At 46.4% G+C, this 16,929-nt stretch overlaps 1 pseudogene; it reads right to left on the bottom strand.

The window, feature by feature from the left end:
- LOC123441790 overlaps positions 1-15,279 on the bottom strand; it is a 31,149-nt pseudogene extending 15,870 nt beyond the window's left edge.
- Between the last annotated feature and the right edge of the window lie 1,650 nt (positions 15,280-16,929).

Genomic DNA, 16,929 nt, shown 5'->3' with positions numbered 1-16,929 from the left:
CCATGGTGGCTCCCACATGTTCCATGATGATCTCATCGGATGAACCACGATGTCAAGTATTCAATCAATTCCGTATACAATTCCCTTTGTCTGTCGGTATAGAACTTGCCCAAGATTCGATCATCAGTATCCCATACCTTGTTCAATCTCGTTACCAGTAAGTCTCTTTACTCGTTCTGTAGCACATCATCCCGTGACTAAATACTTAGTCACATTGAGCTCATTATGATGATGTTCTACCGAGTGGGCCCAGAGATACCTCTCCGTCACACGGAGTGACAAATCCCGACCTCGATTCGTGCCAACCCAACAGACACTTTCGGAGATACCCGTAGTGCATCTTTATAGTCACCCAGTTATGTTGTGACGTTTGATACACCCAAAGCACTCCTACGGTATCCGCGAGTTGCACAATCTCACGGTCGAAGGAAAATATACTTGACATTAGAAAAGCTTTAGCATACGAACAACACGATCTAGTGCTATGCTTAGGATTGGGTCTTGTCCATCACATCATTCTCCTAATGATGTGATCCCGTTATCAATGACATCCAATGTCCATGATCAGGAAACCTTGATCATCTATTGATCAACGAGCTAGCCAACTAGAGGCTTGCTAGGGACACATTGTGATCTATTTATTCACACATGTATTATTGTTTCCTGTTAATACAATTATAGCATGAACAATAGACGATTATCATGAACAAGGAAATATGATAATATCCATTTTATTATTGCCTCTAGGGCATATTTCCAACAGTCTCCCACTTGCACTAGGGTCAATAATCTAGCTACATTGTAATGAATCGAATACCTATAGCATTGTGGTGTTGATCATGTTTTGCTCGAGGAAGAGGTTTAGTCAACGGGTCTGCAATATTCAGATCCATGTGTACTTTGCAAATATCTATGACTCCTCTCTGGACCTGGTCCTGGATGGAGTTGTAGCGGCGTTGGATGTGCTTGGTCTTTCGGTGAAATCTAGGCTCCTTGGCTATGGCAATGGCTCCAGTGTTATCACAGAAGAGTGTCATCGGACCTGACACGCTTGGAACCACTACAACATTGGTGATGACCTCCTTCATGCAGATCCCTTCATGAGTCGCTTCCGAAGCAGCTATGTACTCCGCTTCACATGTAGATGCTGCCACGACGTCTTGCTTGCTGCTGCACCAGCTCATTGCCCCACCATTCAAAACATACACGTATCCGGTTTGTGACTTAGAGTCATCCGGATCCGTGTCGAAGCTAGCATCGGCGTAACTCTTTACGACGAGCTCTTCGTCACCTTCATAAACGAGAAAAATCTCCTTAGTCCTTTTTAGGTACTTAAGGATATTCTTGACCGCTATCCAGTGTTCCATACCGGGATCACTTTGGTACCTCCCCACCAAACTTATGGCAAGGTTTATATCAGGTCTGGTACACAGCATGGCATACATTAGAGAGCCTACGGCTGAAGCATAGGGGACAGTACTCATCTTCTCTCTATCTGCTGCCGTGGTCGGTGACTGAGTCTTACTCAATCTCTTACCTTGCAAAACTGGCAAGAACCCCTTCTTCGAGTTTTCCATATTGAACTTCTTCAATATCTTGTCAAGGTATGTACTTTGTGAAAGACCTATGAGGCGTCTCGATCTATCTTTATAGATCTTGATGACTAATATGTATGCAGCTTCTCCAAGGTCCTTCATTGAAAAACTCTTAGTCAAGTAGGCCTTTATGCTCTCCAATAATTCTATATCATTCCCCATCAATAATATGTCATCCACGTATAGTATGGGAAAAGCTACAGAGCTCCCACTCACTTTCTTATACAAACAGGCTTCTCCATAAACCTGTATGAACCCAAACGCTTTAATCACCTCATTCAAGCGAATGTTCCAACTCTGAGATGCTTGCACCAGCCCATAGATGGAGCGCTGGAGCTTGCATACTTTGCTAGCACTCTTAGGATTGACAAAACCTTCTGGTTGCATCATACACAACTCTTCCTTAAGATACCCGTTAAGGAACGATGTTTTGACGTCCATTTGCCAAATTTCATAATCATGAAAAGCGGCAATTGCTAACATGATTCAGACTGACTTCAGCTTCGCTACGGGAGAGAAAGTCTCATCGTAGTCAACTCCTTGAGTTTGTCGAAAACCCTTTGCGACAAGTCGAGCTTTATAAACGGTCACATTACTGTTTGCGTCAATCTTCTTCTTGAAGATCCATTTATTTTCTATGGCTCGCCGATCATCGGGCAAGTCCACCAAAGTCCATACTTTGTTCTCAAACATGGATCCTATCTCGGATTTCATGGCCTCAAGCCATTTGTTGGAATCCGGTCCCGCCATTGCTTCTTCATAGTTTGAAGGTTCACCATTGTCTAACAACATGATTTCCATCACAGGGTTGTCGTACCACTCTGGTGCGGAACGTACCCTTGTGGACCTTCGTGGTTCAGTAGCAACTTGATCCGAAGCTTCATGATCATCATCATTAACTTCCTCTTCAGTTGGTGTAGGCGCCACAGGAACAATTTCCCGCACTGCGCTACTCTCCGTTTCGAGAGGGGGTACAATTACCTCATCAAGTTCTACTTTCCTCCCACTTGTTTCGAGAGAAACTCTTTCTCTAGAAAGGATCCGTTCTTGGCAACAAAGATTTTACCTTTGGATCTAAGATAGAAGGTATACCCAATAGTTTCCTTAGGGTATCCTATGAATACGCATTTCTCCGCCTTGGGTTCAAGCTTTTCTGGTTGAAGTTTCTTCACATAAGCATCACAGCCCCAAAATTTTAGAAACGACAGCTTAGGTTTCTTGCCAAACCATAATTCATACGGTGTCATCTCAATGGATTTAGACAGTGCCCTATTTAAAGTGAATGCTGCAGTTTCCAATGTGTATCCCCAAAATGATAGCGGTAAGTCGGTAAGAGACATCATAGATCGTACCATATCTAATAAAGTGCGATTACTACGTTTAGACACTCCGTTACGTTGCGGTGTGCCAGGCGGCGTCAGGTGTGTGCCAAACTCATGACTCAAATATTCTCCTCCACGATCAGATCGTAGACACTTTATTTTTCTATCACATTGATTCTCAACCTCACTCTGAAATTGTTTGAACCTTTCAAATGTTTCAGACTTATGCTTCATCAAGTAGATATATGTGACGCCCTCGGCTTAATCGTGCGCTAACCATACACGCAAATGCGTACGATCAAACCCAAGGACTCACGGGAAGATATCACAACACAACTCTAGACACAAATAAAATAACATCAGCTTCATATTACAAGCCAGGGGCCTCGAGGGCTAGAATACGAAAGCTCGATAAGCACACGAGTCAGCGGAAGCAACAAATATATGAGTACAAACATAAAACAACATGTGGTGCCTTAGAGAAGGCTAGCACAAAAGATACAACGATCGAACGAGGCGAGGCCTCCTGCCTGGGAACCTCCTAACTACTCCTGATCATCAGCGGCCTCCACGTAGTAGTAGGCACCGTCGGGGTAGCAGTCGTCGGTGGCGGGGACCTCCATCTCCTGGGCTTCATCATCTGGTCGCAGCAAACGGATCAAGGGGACAAGGGGGGAGCAAAGCAGCGGTGAGTACTCATCCAAAGTACTCGCAAGTCTTACATCAGAACTATTCTAATTATGCATCAGTATCAAAGAAGGGGGTTATATGTGGACTGACTGCAGCAATGCGAGAATAGAGAGAGAAGGCCTAGTCCTATCGAAGACTAGCATCTTCAGAGTCTTGCAGCAATAGACGAGAGTAGAACAGGGGTAACACATTAATAATCATATTGTTGCAGCAATATTAAAGTGAGGTCACGCCTAAAGATCCTCCCTTGACTCCCTGCGAGGAAGCAATCCCGAGGCAAACTAATTCCAGTTAAGTAACAATTGTAGTTGTATAAGATCGGGGCACAACTCCAAGTCGTCCTGTAACCGTGGACACGGCTATCCGAATAGTTAATTTTCATCCCTGCAGGGGTGCACCACATGTCCCGTCACGCTCGATAACACTCTGGCCGGACATACTTTTCTGGGTCCTGCCCGGCCTCGGAATATCGACACGTCGCAGCCCCACCTAAGACTAATCAGAGAGGCCAGCCCGCCGGTCTATATCCTAAGCACAAAGGGTTCATGGGCCCAGTTCCCCTTCACGCTCCTGCACGTGGCGTGGGCGGCCGACGTCAGTCCTAGCATCCCTTAATCACAAGCGTGATGCATCTCGGGACCACTCGGGCGCGCGCCGCTACACTGCTGGCATCTGAAAAGCTTCGGCTGATACCGCAACGTCGAGTACCCATAATTCTTCCCGCGTAGCCGGTTAGTGCGAAAAGGTCTCCGACCAACCCAGATCAAATACCCAAATCCATTAGCATTTTAATTAGGCCAACAACACAGTCTCGCGGGAATCCACCCGTCTTACAACTAATCACCAATGATCCCAGTAACATGGTCGGGTAACTGTGTGGTCGTAACATCGGGGGGAATCCGAGGTATCACCCTCGTTGGATTCCGAACGATGTACCCGTCAAGGTGGGCTTAGAGGAATCACCCTCGAGGGTCCCAAACTTGAGGGGTTGCATGACAGGGGCATCGTCGGGAATGGTGAAAGAGGAATCACCCTCGATAACCACGACCGACTAGCTATACTACAGAGATATCATCAGGAGTACTTAGCGAGGTGTCACCCTCGGTACCCGATAGTATCCCTATAGCGTCGTACAACGAAGGGGGGGGGGGTGAATGTGTTGTGTCGGGTCTGGCTCGTCGATCAAAGATCGAGATTTGAAAACAAGCGGGGCAACTGAGCTACGGGGTCAGAGGGGATGACTGCTCCACCTATACTAAGCAGATTAAAGGTACAGGACTGAAAGTAGCAATTCATCAAAAACAGGCTATGCATCAGATATAGGAGCTAACTACAACAGTAGCAAAATACTAATGCAAGCAGTAGGAAGAAAGACATAGGCGATATAGGAATGATCAAGGGGGGTGTTTGCTTGCCTCGTTGCTCTGCGGCAAAGGACTGATCGGCAGGGTCGTAGATGTACCCGGCAGCAGCGTCAGTCTCGGGGTCTATCGGTAAGAAGAGGGGGAAGAAACAATAAATAATAGCACCGATGCAACACAAAGCATGACATGAAAAGATGCAGGCTAGACATGAGCTAATGCAGCAACATCCGTCATAGACGGGTCGGAAGAATATCTGACGATATTTTCCGGGTCTCGGGCTACTACCGGTTACACTGGAAACGAAGGAAAAGTTCCTAGTTTGCTATACTAGGGACGCGTGAGAGACGAACGGGCCATGTATCCGGGTTCGTCTCGCTCTGCTGATCAACTTTCATGTTGAAAATATTTTGATCTGACTTACGGATTATTTTATATTAATTTTTAAAGTTTTATTAATTATTTAGGAATTAAAAACAGATTTAAAAGATTTAATAAAATCCTATTATGACATCATCGCGATGTCAGGCTGACATCAACATTTGACCGGTCAACTGACCAGCGGGTCCCGGACGTCATAGGCACAAGTTTTTATTAAGATTAAATATTTATTAATCAGGTTAATTTAACGAGGGACCCACGTGTCATTCTCTAATTATGTTAATTAATTAATTTAACTAAAATATCTATTTAACTAATCCATTAACTCATTAATTAATTATTATACCTAATTAATTAGTTATTTAATAAATACATATATCTTTATTATTATTATTTGCTTTCATTTTCCCTACTAACTTTAAATGTTTTAAGGGCGGCGGCCCCGTATGTCATTGAGACATCGATTACGCAAAAACAATTACACGCACACGCACTCGATGCACACATATATATATACGTACGTACATACATCCATTATATCATACATACATACATATTTAAGTCCGTACATACATATCCTCGCACATACATACACCTTCACCTATACGTACACACATATATATTCATGCATACATACATATGATTATACATATATATTTCTTTTTTTCATTTTTGTTCCTTACATACAAAAACGCACGTCACAGAGGGGCGCCGGATCAATGGAGAAAGAGGAGAGGGGGCTCACTACTCCTGTAGGGGAGGGGCAGCGGGCGTGAGGAGGCCGTTGCGGTGGTGCTGGTGGTGGCCGGTTGGAGTAGCGATGGCCGGCGACGTCGAGGTGGAGAAGGGGAGCCGGCGAGGGATTCGGCGACGGGGCGGTGTAGTGGAGGCGGGGCGGCCTGGCAGGGAGGAGGCACCGGAGGGAGCTCGGCCGCGGTGCAGTGGCCGGCCGGCGCAGGCCTCGGCCCGGGGCGAACGGAGGGAGGCCGAGGCGGGGCCGCCACGACCGGCGAGGCCCCGACCGAGGTGCCGATGGGGAGGGGGGCCCCCTCGGTGAGGAGAGGCAGGGGGGTCGCCGGCGTGGTGAAGCCGTGGCGCAGGGGCTCGCCGGAGCTTGCAGGGCGGAGGTGGTGCCGCGTGGTGAGAGGTTGCAGGGGGTGGCGCCGAAGTGGGGAGGCAGGGGGGACCTCGGTCTCTGGGAGGATGAGGGGGGGGGCGAGAGGGTAGCTCGCCGGGGGAAGGAGGACCGAGGAAGGGCGGCTCGCCGCCGGAGGAGGAGGGATCTGGGAGGGAGTAGGCGAGGTGGAGAGGAGGGGGGCGACGGGATCTGGGAGGGAGGTGGGTCGCTCGGCAGGGGAGGGATGGGTGTCTCTCGTGGGGTGGGAGGACCGAGAGAGAGAGGGAGTGTCGGTGGGGGGGTGGGGCCCCCCACGAGGGGGAGGCTGGGGGGGCGCTGGCGGCGCGTGGGAGTAGCGAGGGGAGGAGGCGGCGGCTCCCTCGCCAGGGGGGTGGCGCTAGGGTTTTGGAGGGTGGGGGTGGTGGCCGGCTGGGCCTTTTGGCCCAGTTGGGCCGGTTGGTTTTCCTTTTTTTTTTGATTTGTTTTATTTTGTTTTCTCTTTTCTATTATTTCTTATTCTAATCCCTTTTTCTTTATTCTATTCTTATTTACTTTCCTTTCATCGTTTATTATTTATACTTTTCGTCCTTTCTTTTGTTTATTTATCTTCATTTACTATATCTCTTTACTTATTTTGTTGGAGCCCCTTTCTTAATATATCGGGATCATCAACGATTCCAAAAGTACCCGACTTGATATTATAATCTGTTAGGGAATCTTTATAACTCCCCGACGTTGTTATCTCAACAACATAAAAATCTTTCCACGTTTGACTTAATCCCGAAGCTTCGAACTATGATTCGGTTTCAACCATCACGAGAACATTGATATAGTTAGCGGTGACGTGGCATCATTAGCGGGTGATCACTGTAGCTTAATCACATGCATTACTGTAGCAAAAGCTGAGGATGTCACAACTCTCCCCTACTAACAAGAATTCTCGTCCCGAGAATTTAGAGGTAGAAGGAAAAAGCTCGGGGTATTCATCACAAAGATGATCCTCACGTTCCCAAGTGGCATCATCTTCAGAATGATTTGACCACTGTACTTTAAGGAACTTGGTGACCTTGCGACGAGTCTTACGTTCAGCTTGGTCGAGAATGCGGACCGGGTGCTCTTTATAAGAGAGGTCTTGTTGTAGTTCAAGCATATCGTGATCCACTGCTCGAATAGGGTCCTTGAAGCAGCGACGGAGCTGAGAAACATGGAAGACATCGTGAACCTGAGAAAGGTTCGCCGGCAGTTCCAATTGATAAGCCACTCTTCCACGCCTTTCGAGAACAGTGAAAGGACCAATATAACGAGGAGCTAACTTGCCCTTGATTCCGAAACGGTGTGCACCTCTCATTGGTGTGACATGAAGATAAGCCTTTTCGCCAGGTTGATAGACCATATCTTGATGATGACGGTCATACTGGCTGTTCTGACGAGACTGAGCAGCCTTCAGATTCTCATCAATAATGTGAACTTGATCTTCAACATGTTGGGTAACATCTGGACCACAGAGTGATCGGTACTTTGAACGGTGGCTCGGGAATTTCATACGAAGCCAAGTATAAGGGATACCTTGGAATCATAGATGTACAGGAGAGTCAGGTTTCAATCCTGTGGAACTTTGGGTTATGGGTCCACCATGTGGCCCGAAAGTAGGCTGAGGGATGACATACTATACGGTCTTGGTAGCAAGACATGTCAGAGGGTAACCTGTCAGTAATGTTGGTAACAACGTCAGTACCAAGGGCGGGGAACGAATAGAACCATTTTCCTGCTCGTTGAAACGACGCGGACCAATAGGCAAGGCTCTCGTCCACCGGTGGCTACCGGAATGTTATCCATAATAGTAGCAGGGTCTTACCGACAGAGTCGTAAACCAAGAATTTTACCTAAGCAGGGAATTAACACTACTTAGATAAGTTATGCCACAATAAAAATCAAACAGACCAATGGGAGGGAAAATGTGTTCACACACACACAAGTATTAGAGTATACCATTCCCAAGGAAATCATAGAGTATGGTATACATGATAGGTCATCCAGCACATAACCATCTTGGTAAAGAGACAAGAAGAATCAACATGTTTATCCATACCATGCGGTTTGGATAATTGATCAGGAACAATTTAGCATCGCGCTTCCAATGTTCCTGTTGAAATTTAAATTACCACATCCGTGCTTTGGGGTAGTATCGACATGGTCATCAGATAAAGGTTGGACTTATGGGTATACAAGAGGAACCAGGAGGGACAACTTATAAAGCTAAGTCATACAATTTCCTCATGGTAGAATGGCGAACCTTACATATGGAAGGATTTATAACAATAGGTCCTCCGACCCAGTGTGCCAGACAAGACATCACTGTAGCGGTTTTCCTAAAGACCAAAGTTATAATTACTGGGAAATGTTCCAACCATCATATCTGCCAGAGAATTAGATCTGATTGGTGCCGGGACACCTCACACTCAAGATGACTGAGAAGAAAAATGAAGACGCAAGGTTCTCATGATATGAACTACACAAGCAATTCTTGAATCAAGAGTTTGATTTAATACATATGAACACAATGTCAAGACATTCGTGCCCACATAGAATTTGTACGTCAAAATGTAACTGGGTTCTCATTTGGACACCATCATCGAGGATAACAAGGCTCCATGTGTAAGTATGGATTAGCTCTTATGAAAGAACTTCTTTTCCTCGATCAAATCAGTCAGTAGCTTGACGTGCTAAGAGAAATTATATGGAGTGAGGATAGCAAATCTTCAAAACATATAACACTTCGCACATGCGTGAATGATTTGGTATTTCACGAGAGGAAACGAAACAAAACTTTCCATATTCACGGCGGAAAGAGTGCACGTGAACTTTGGGAAATACACTCCTACTATCCACATATTCTTCATGAGCTAGGCACAAGGATAATGATTTCAAGAGCTTCATCGTGGTACATAGAGGAGTTGAGGGTGTGGCTGATAGGCTCAACAGCAATCCCTTAAGGTTTTACCAGTGTTGAACTTCCAAAATTTATAATATTAAGGAGATAGCATTTGTCAAATCAAATGGTATAATGTCGTATGCTCGAGGGAACAACGACAATTAAACATTGGTCGAAGGGTGCACTCGGAAATACGGGTTGAGTAGCACAACCAATGCTAAAATGATGAGTCAACACCCAACACACCAAGAAGGAAACAATCAGTTGTTAACCTCAAGGGGATAGGGTTGACAGAAGTATGGGAACCACACATCAGAGTTCATTTGTCGGTATACCGGTTAGAAACAACACGGGACCAAGAAATGAATGGTGACGGCAAGAAGTATTACTATATCAAGAATTCTTAATACGCGTGCAATTTTCACGACATTCTTGACATACCAGATAGTAATACTCCAAGGTAGAAGATAACATAAGCTGGATAGTGAGTAACACAAAGGACAACACAAAACATGAACACGTTTGTGTTGGAGGGAAAGCAACACGGGTGTCGATGATAATACAAATAATCGAGGGAAAGGGAAGGTATTTCTCAACATGCATTCAATTGTTACCCTCCAAGAGCTCCGAATGCTGATGGTGATCACGACGAGAAATTTCATGAAGATGTAATCGTTTAGCGACGACATCAAGCAAGGGAATGATGAAGCAAGAGGTTGTCGGAAACACAGATAAGACTGCTCGCTTAGAATTGAGATTGCCTTTCAAGACAACCAACATGAGGTGGAAAGCTCGATGCAAGCTTAACGCATAGTTGGAATTGTGTTCGAGGGATGAAGGTTATAAATAGCATGATCGAGCTCCAACATGACGATGATGACGTGGCTTAACAGCTTGGAATGACAAGATCGAGTACAAACTCGTAAACAAGGAAGATTACTAAAAATTGTTGAATCGCAATGCGTATTCGATTCAGATATCGATGTACTCGCGTGTCCAACAACTCAAACACGAGGCAACTGGAATTAAGGAAAATATCATAGTTGATGAGGAGCTCACAAGAAGTTCCATAGCTCCGCGATATCCTCGAGCTACAAGGAATTATACTCGGAGGTAGATCAACTTTACGGTTTGGACCGGCGTGTCGATCTGAAGAAGACAAGTACTTTAACTCGTCCGAGAATGAAATCAAGGTACGACAACATGGTCGGAACCACGACTGCAAAGGACAAGGTCACAGATCCCATATTTGAACTACAGAATGAATTGATTATTTATACGAGAAGTTTCTATGATAGGATCAACGTCGTTTCCATGGGCATGAACACAATGTTCAAGGTCGACTCTCACTTCATCAATGCATCACCTGCCATTTATTCCTCGCCTTTGATCAAGTTGTAGCTTTAAAAGAACATTTGGCAAAACACCAGAAGAGCAAGACTTGTGAAAACTCTTCAGGTCATATTGATTAAGGAAGGCACATGTCCAACCCATCGGGGCATCTTAGGAACATATACCACAAACTTCAAGAGTAACTAACACATGCTTGAAGGGCATGGCTGACAATTCGTATGGTACAACTTATCAAAGGGAGAAGACACAATTTACCAATGGCATCATGTGTCAGGGGAAGCAATCACAAGAATTTTCTAAAGCAAAGGATGCCGTCGGATAATAACTCAAATGAGTCTGACAATCCACAAATGATCTGATGTGAGTAACGGTACTCAGTCAGAGGGATATAGGATGCAATGCATCGTGTTAATAGAACATCTGAAAAATATCGATACTTAACTACCAAAGGAATTAAGATTTCTAGATTGGTGTATCATAATCAGATGCTCCGGTCAAATACAAGTAAGATGAATGGATTTAGATGGACAACCACCACAATTGATTTGTCGAGAACCAGCTCTGTCTGGAAGGACGTATGCGCCGGAAGATAATTCAAGAGTGTCTGCAGATGATTGTGTGCATTCATACAGAAGTAGAATCGATAAGATCAGAGGAAATTCACAAAGGAATTTAATGAATGCGGCTAGACATATGGATTTAACCCTAACACAAGCAGGTGAAAAAGGTCAAAAGCAATAGGTTAGAGGGGATTCGGAAAGATCAATTAGTAATTCGAAGAACTCTCGAAACCCCAGACAACTAATGATGGACGAATCCCCGATAAGAAAATCCATTGCCTCTCATAAAGTAAGAGTAATTGGAGAAGAAGGTATGAAGGACATTTGTATGTAGTCATCCATAGTGGTTGACGAAGGAAGGGAAATCGCAAGAGCGATGGGCACAAGTTCTAGAGAGAAAGCATCGGAGAATATCATCGGAGTCTCCCCACGAATTGAGTCATTATCAGGAGTGGGGACTCTTCGGACGGAAGTATTTACGAGAACCTAATGTTAGAGTTAGTAAAATCTTTGACCCGAAATAGAAGAGAGAGTAGAGCCCAGAGCATAGGAAAGGAGTAAAAGATACTAATACCACCCAATTGAGATGTGGGCCCGTAAGCCACAACATCAGTGTTAGTAAAGTTTTTCAAACACTAGACTCAACTTCGGCCAAGGAGTTGGAAAGGGGGCTACCTACAGGCAGTCGGCTCTGATACCAACTTGTGACGCCCTCGGCTTAATCGTGCGCTAACCATACACGCAAATGCGTACGATCAAACCCAAGGACTCACGGGAAGATATCACAACACAACTCTAGACACAAATAAAATAACATCAGCTTCATATTACAAGCCAGGGGCCTCGAGGGCTAGAATACGAAAGCTCGATAAACACACGAGTCAGCGGAAGCAACAAATATCTGAGTACAGACATAAAACAACATGGGGTGCCTTAGATAAGGCTAGCACAAAAGATACAACGATCGAACGAGGCGAGGCCTCCTGCCTGGGAACCTCCTAACTACTCCTGATCATCAGCGGCCTCCACGTAGTAGTAGGCACCGTCGGGGTAGCAGTCGTCGGTGGCGGGGACCTCCATCTCCTGGGCTTCATCATCTGGTCGCAGCAAACGGATCAAGGGGACAAGGGGGGAGCAAAGCAGCGGTGAGTACTCATCCAAAGTACTCACAAGTCTTACATCAGAACTATTCTAATTATGCATCAGTATCAAAGAAGGGGGTTATATGTGGACTGACTGCAGCAATGCGAGAATAGAGAGAGAAGGCCTAGTCCTATCGAAGACTAGCATCTTCAGAGCCTTGCAGCAATAGACGAGAGTAGAACAGGGGTAACACATTAATAATCATATTGTTGCAGCAATATTAAAGTGAGGTCACGCCTAAAGATCCTCCCTCGATTCCCTGCGAGGAAGCAATCCCGAGGCAAACTAATTCCAGTTAAGTAACAATTGTAGTTGTATAAGATCGGGGCACAACTCCAAGTCGTCCTGTAACCGTGGACACGGCTATCCGAATAGTTAATTTTCATCCCTGCAGGGGTGCACCACATGTCCCGTCACGCTCGATAACACTCTGGCCGGACATACTTTTCTGGGTCCTGCCCGGCCTCGGAATATCGACACGTCGTAGCCCCACCTAAGACTAATCAGAGAGGCCAGCCCGCCGGTCTATATCCTAAGCACAAAGGGTTCATGGGCCCAGTTCCCCTTCACGCTCCTGCACGTGGCGTGGGCGGCCGACGTCAGTCCTAGCATCCCTTAATCACAAGCGCGATGCATCTCGGGACCACTCGGGCGCGCGCCGCTACACTGCTGGCATCTGAAAAGCTTCGGCTGATACCGCGACGTCGAGTACCCATAATTCTTCCCGCGTAGCCGGTTAGTGCGAAAAGGTCTCCGACCAACCCAGATCAAATACCCAAATCCATTAGCATTTTAATTAGGCCAACAACACAGTCTCGCGGGAATCCACCCGTCTTACAACTAATCACCAATGATCCCAGTAACATGGTCGGGTAACTGTGTGGTCGTAACATCGGGGGGAATCCGAGGTATCACCCTCGTTGGATTCCGAACGATGTACCCGTCAAGGTGGGCTTAGAGGAATCACCCTCGAGGGTCCCACACTTGAGGGGTTGCACGACAGGGGCATCGTCGGGAATGGTGAAAGAGGAATCACCCTCGATAACCACGACCGACTAGCTATACTACACAGATATCATCAGGAGTACTTAGCGAGGTGTCACCCTCGGTACCCGATAGTATCCCTATAGCGTCGTACAACAAAGGGGGGGGGTGAATGTGCTGTGTCAGGTCTGGCTCGTCGATCAGAGATCGAGATTTGAAAACAAGCGGGGCAACTGAGCTACGGGGTCAGAGGGGATGACTGCTCCACCTATACTAAGCAGATTAAAGGTACAGGACTGAAAGTAGCAATTCATCAAAAACAGGCTATGCATCAGATATAGGAGCTAACTACAACAGTAGCAAAATACTAATGCAAGCAGTAGGAAGAAAGACATAGGCGATATAGGAATGATCAAGGGGGGTGTTTGCTTGCCTCGTTGCTCTGCGGCAAAGGATTGATCGGCAGGGTCGTAGATGTACCCGGCAGCAGCGTCAGTCTCGGGGTCTATCGGTAAGAAGAGGGGGAAGAAACAATAAATAATAGCACCGATGCAACACAAAGCATGACATGAAAAGATGCAGGCTAGACATGAGCTAACGCAGGAACATCCGTCATAGACGGGTCGGAAGAATATCTGACGATATTTTCCGGGTCTCGGGCTACTACCGGTTACACTGGAAACGAAGGAAAAGTTCCAAGTTTGCTATGCTAGGGACGCGTGACAGACGAACGGGCCGTGTATCCGGGTTCGTCTCGCTCTGCTGATCAACTTTCATGTTGAAAATATTTTAATCTGACTTACGGATTATTTTATATTAATTTTTAAAGTTTTATTAATTATTTAGGAATTAAAAACAGATTTAAAAGATTTAATAAAATCCTATTATGACATCATCGCGATGTCAGGCTGACATCAACATTTGACCGGTCAACTGACCAGCGGGTCCCGGACGTCATAGGCACAAGTTTTTATTAAGATTAAATATTTATTAATCAGGTTAATTTAACGAGGGACCCACGTGTCATTCTCTAATTATGTTAATTAATTAATTTAACTAAAATATCTATTTAACTAATCCATTAACTCATTAATTAATTATTATACCTAATTAATTAGTTATTTAATAAATACATATATCTTTATTATTATTATTTGCTTTCATTTTCCCTACTAACTTTAAATGTTTTAAGGGCGGCGGCCCCGTATGTCATTGAGACATCGATTACGCAAAAACAATTACACGCACACGCACTCGATGCACACATATATATATACGTACGTACATACATCCATTATATCATACATACATACATATTTAAGTCCGTACATACATATCCTCGCACATACATACACCTTCACCTATACGTACACACATATATATTCATGCATACATACATACGATTATACATATATATTTCTTTTTTTCATTTTTGTTCCTTACATACAAAAACGCACGTCACAGAGGGGCGCCGGATCAATGGAGAAAGAGGAGAGGGGGCTCACTACTCCTGTAGGGGAGGGGCAGCGGGCGTGAGGAGGCCGTTGCGGTGGTGCTGGTGGTGGCCGGTTGGAGTAGCGATGGCCGGCGACGTCGAGGTGGAGAAGGGGAGCCGGCGAGGGATTCGGCGACGGGGCGGTGTAGTGGAGGCGGGGCGGCCTGGCAGGGAGGAGGCACCGGAGGGAGCTCGTCCGCGGTGCAGTGGCCGGCCGGCGCAGGCCTCGGCCCGGGGCGAACGGAGGGAGGCCGAGGCGGGGCCGCCACGACCGGCGAGGTCCCGACCGAGGTGCCGATGGGGAGGGGGCCCCCTCGGTGAGGAGAGGCAGGGGGGTCGCCGGCATGGTGAAGCCGTGGCGCAGGGGCTCGCCGGAGCTTGCAGGGCGGAGGTGGTGCCGCGTGGTGAGAGGTTGCAGGGGGTGGCGCCGAAGTGGGGAGGCAGGGGGGACCTCGGTCTCTGGGAGGATGAGGGGGGGGGGCCGAGAGGGTAGCTCGCCGGGGGAAGGAGGACCGAGGAAGGGCGGCTCGCCGCCGGAGGAGGAGGGATCTGGGAGGGAGTAGGCGAGGTGGAGAGGAGGGGGGCGACGGGATCTGGGAGGGAGGTGGGTCGCTCGGCAGGGGAGGGATGGGTGTCTCTCGTGGGGTGGGAGGACCGAGAGAGAGAGGGAGTGTCGGTGGGGGGGTGGGGCCCCCCACGAGGGGGAGGCTGGGGGGGCGCTGGCGGCGCGTGGGAGTAGCGAGGGGAGGAGGCGGCGGCTCCCTCGCCAGGGGGGTGGCGCTAGGGTTTTGGAGGGTGGGGGTGGTGGCCGGCTGGGCCTTTTGGCCCAGTTGGGCCGGTTGGTTTTCCTTTTTTTTTTGATTTGTTTTATTTTGTTTTCTCTTTTCTATTATTTCTTATTCTAATCCCTTTTTCTTTATTCTATTCTTATTTACTTTCCTTTCATCGTTTATTATTTATACTTTTCGTCCTTTCTTTTGTTTATTTATCTTCATTTACTATATCTCTTTACTTATTTTGTTGGAGCCCCTTTCTTAATATATCGGGATCATCAACGATTCCAAAAGTACCCGACTTGATATTATAATCTGTTAGGGAATCTTTATAACTCCCCGACGTTGTTATCTCAACAACATAAAAATCTTTCCACGTTTGACTTAATCCCGAAGCTTCGAACTATGATTCGGTTTCAACCATCACGAGAACATTGATATAGTTAGCGGTGACGTGGCATCATTAGCGGGTGATCACTGTAGCTTAATCACATGCATTACTGTAGCAAAAGCTGAGGATGTCACAACTCTCCCCTACTAACAAGAATTCTCGTCCCGAGAATTTAGAGGTAGAAGGAAAAAGCTCGGGGTATTCATCACAAAGATGATCCTCACGTTCCCAAGTGGCATCATCTTCAGAATGATTTGACCACTGTACTTTAAGGAACTTGGTGACCTTGCGACGAGTCTTACGTTCAGCTTGGTCGAGAATGCGGACCGGGTGCTCTTTATAAGAGAGGTCTTGTTGTAGTTCAAGCATATCGTGATCCACTTCTCGAATAGGGTCCTTGAAGCAGCGACGGAGCTGAGAAACATGGAAGACATCGTGAACCTGAGAAAGGTTCGCCGGCAGTTCCAATTGATAAGCCACTCTTCCACGCCTTTCGAGAACAGTGAAAGGACCAATATAACGAGGAGCTAACTTGCCCTTGATTCCGAAACGGTGTGCACCTCTCATTGGTGTGACATGAAGATAAGCCTTTTCGCCAGGTTGATAGACCATATCTTGATGATGACGGTCATACTGGCTGTTCTGACGAGACTGAGCAGCCTTCAGATTCTCATCAATAATGTGAACTTGATCTTCAACATGTTGGGTAACATCTGGACCACAGAGTGATCGGTACTTTGAACGGTGGCTCGGGAATTTCATACGAAGCCAAGTATAAGGGATACCTTGGAATCATAGATGTACAGGAGAGTCAGGTTTCAATCCTGTGGAA

This window comes from Hordeum vulgare, chromosome 3H, assembly GCF_904849725.1.
Source record: "Hordeum vulgare subsp. vulgare chromosome 3H, MorexV3_pseudomolecules_assembly, whole genome shotgun sequence".
NCBI lineage: Eukaryota > Viridiplantae > Streptophyta > Magnoliopsida > Poales > Poaceae > Hordeum > Hordeum vulgare.
The sequence above is the reverse complement of the archived record's forward strand: the minus strand, read 5'-3'. Positions and strand labels throughout refer to the sequence as shown.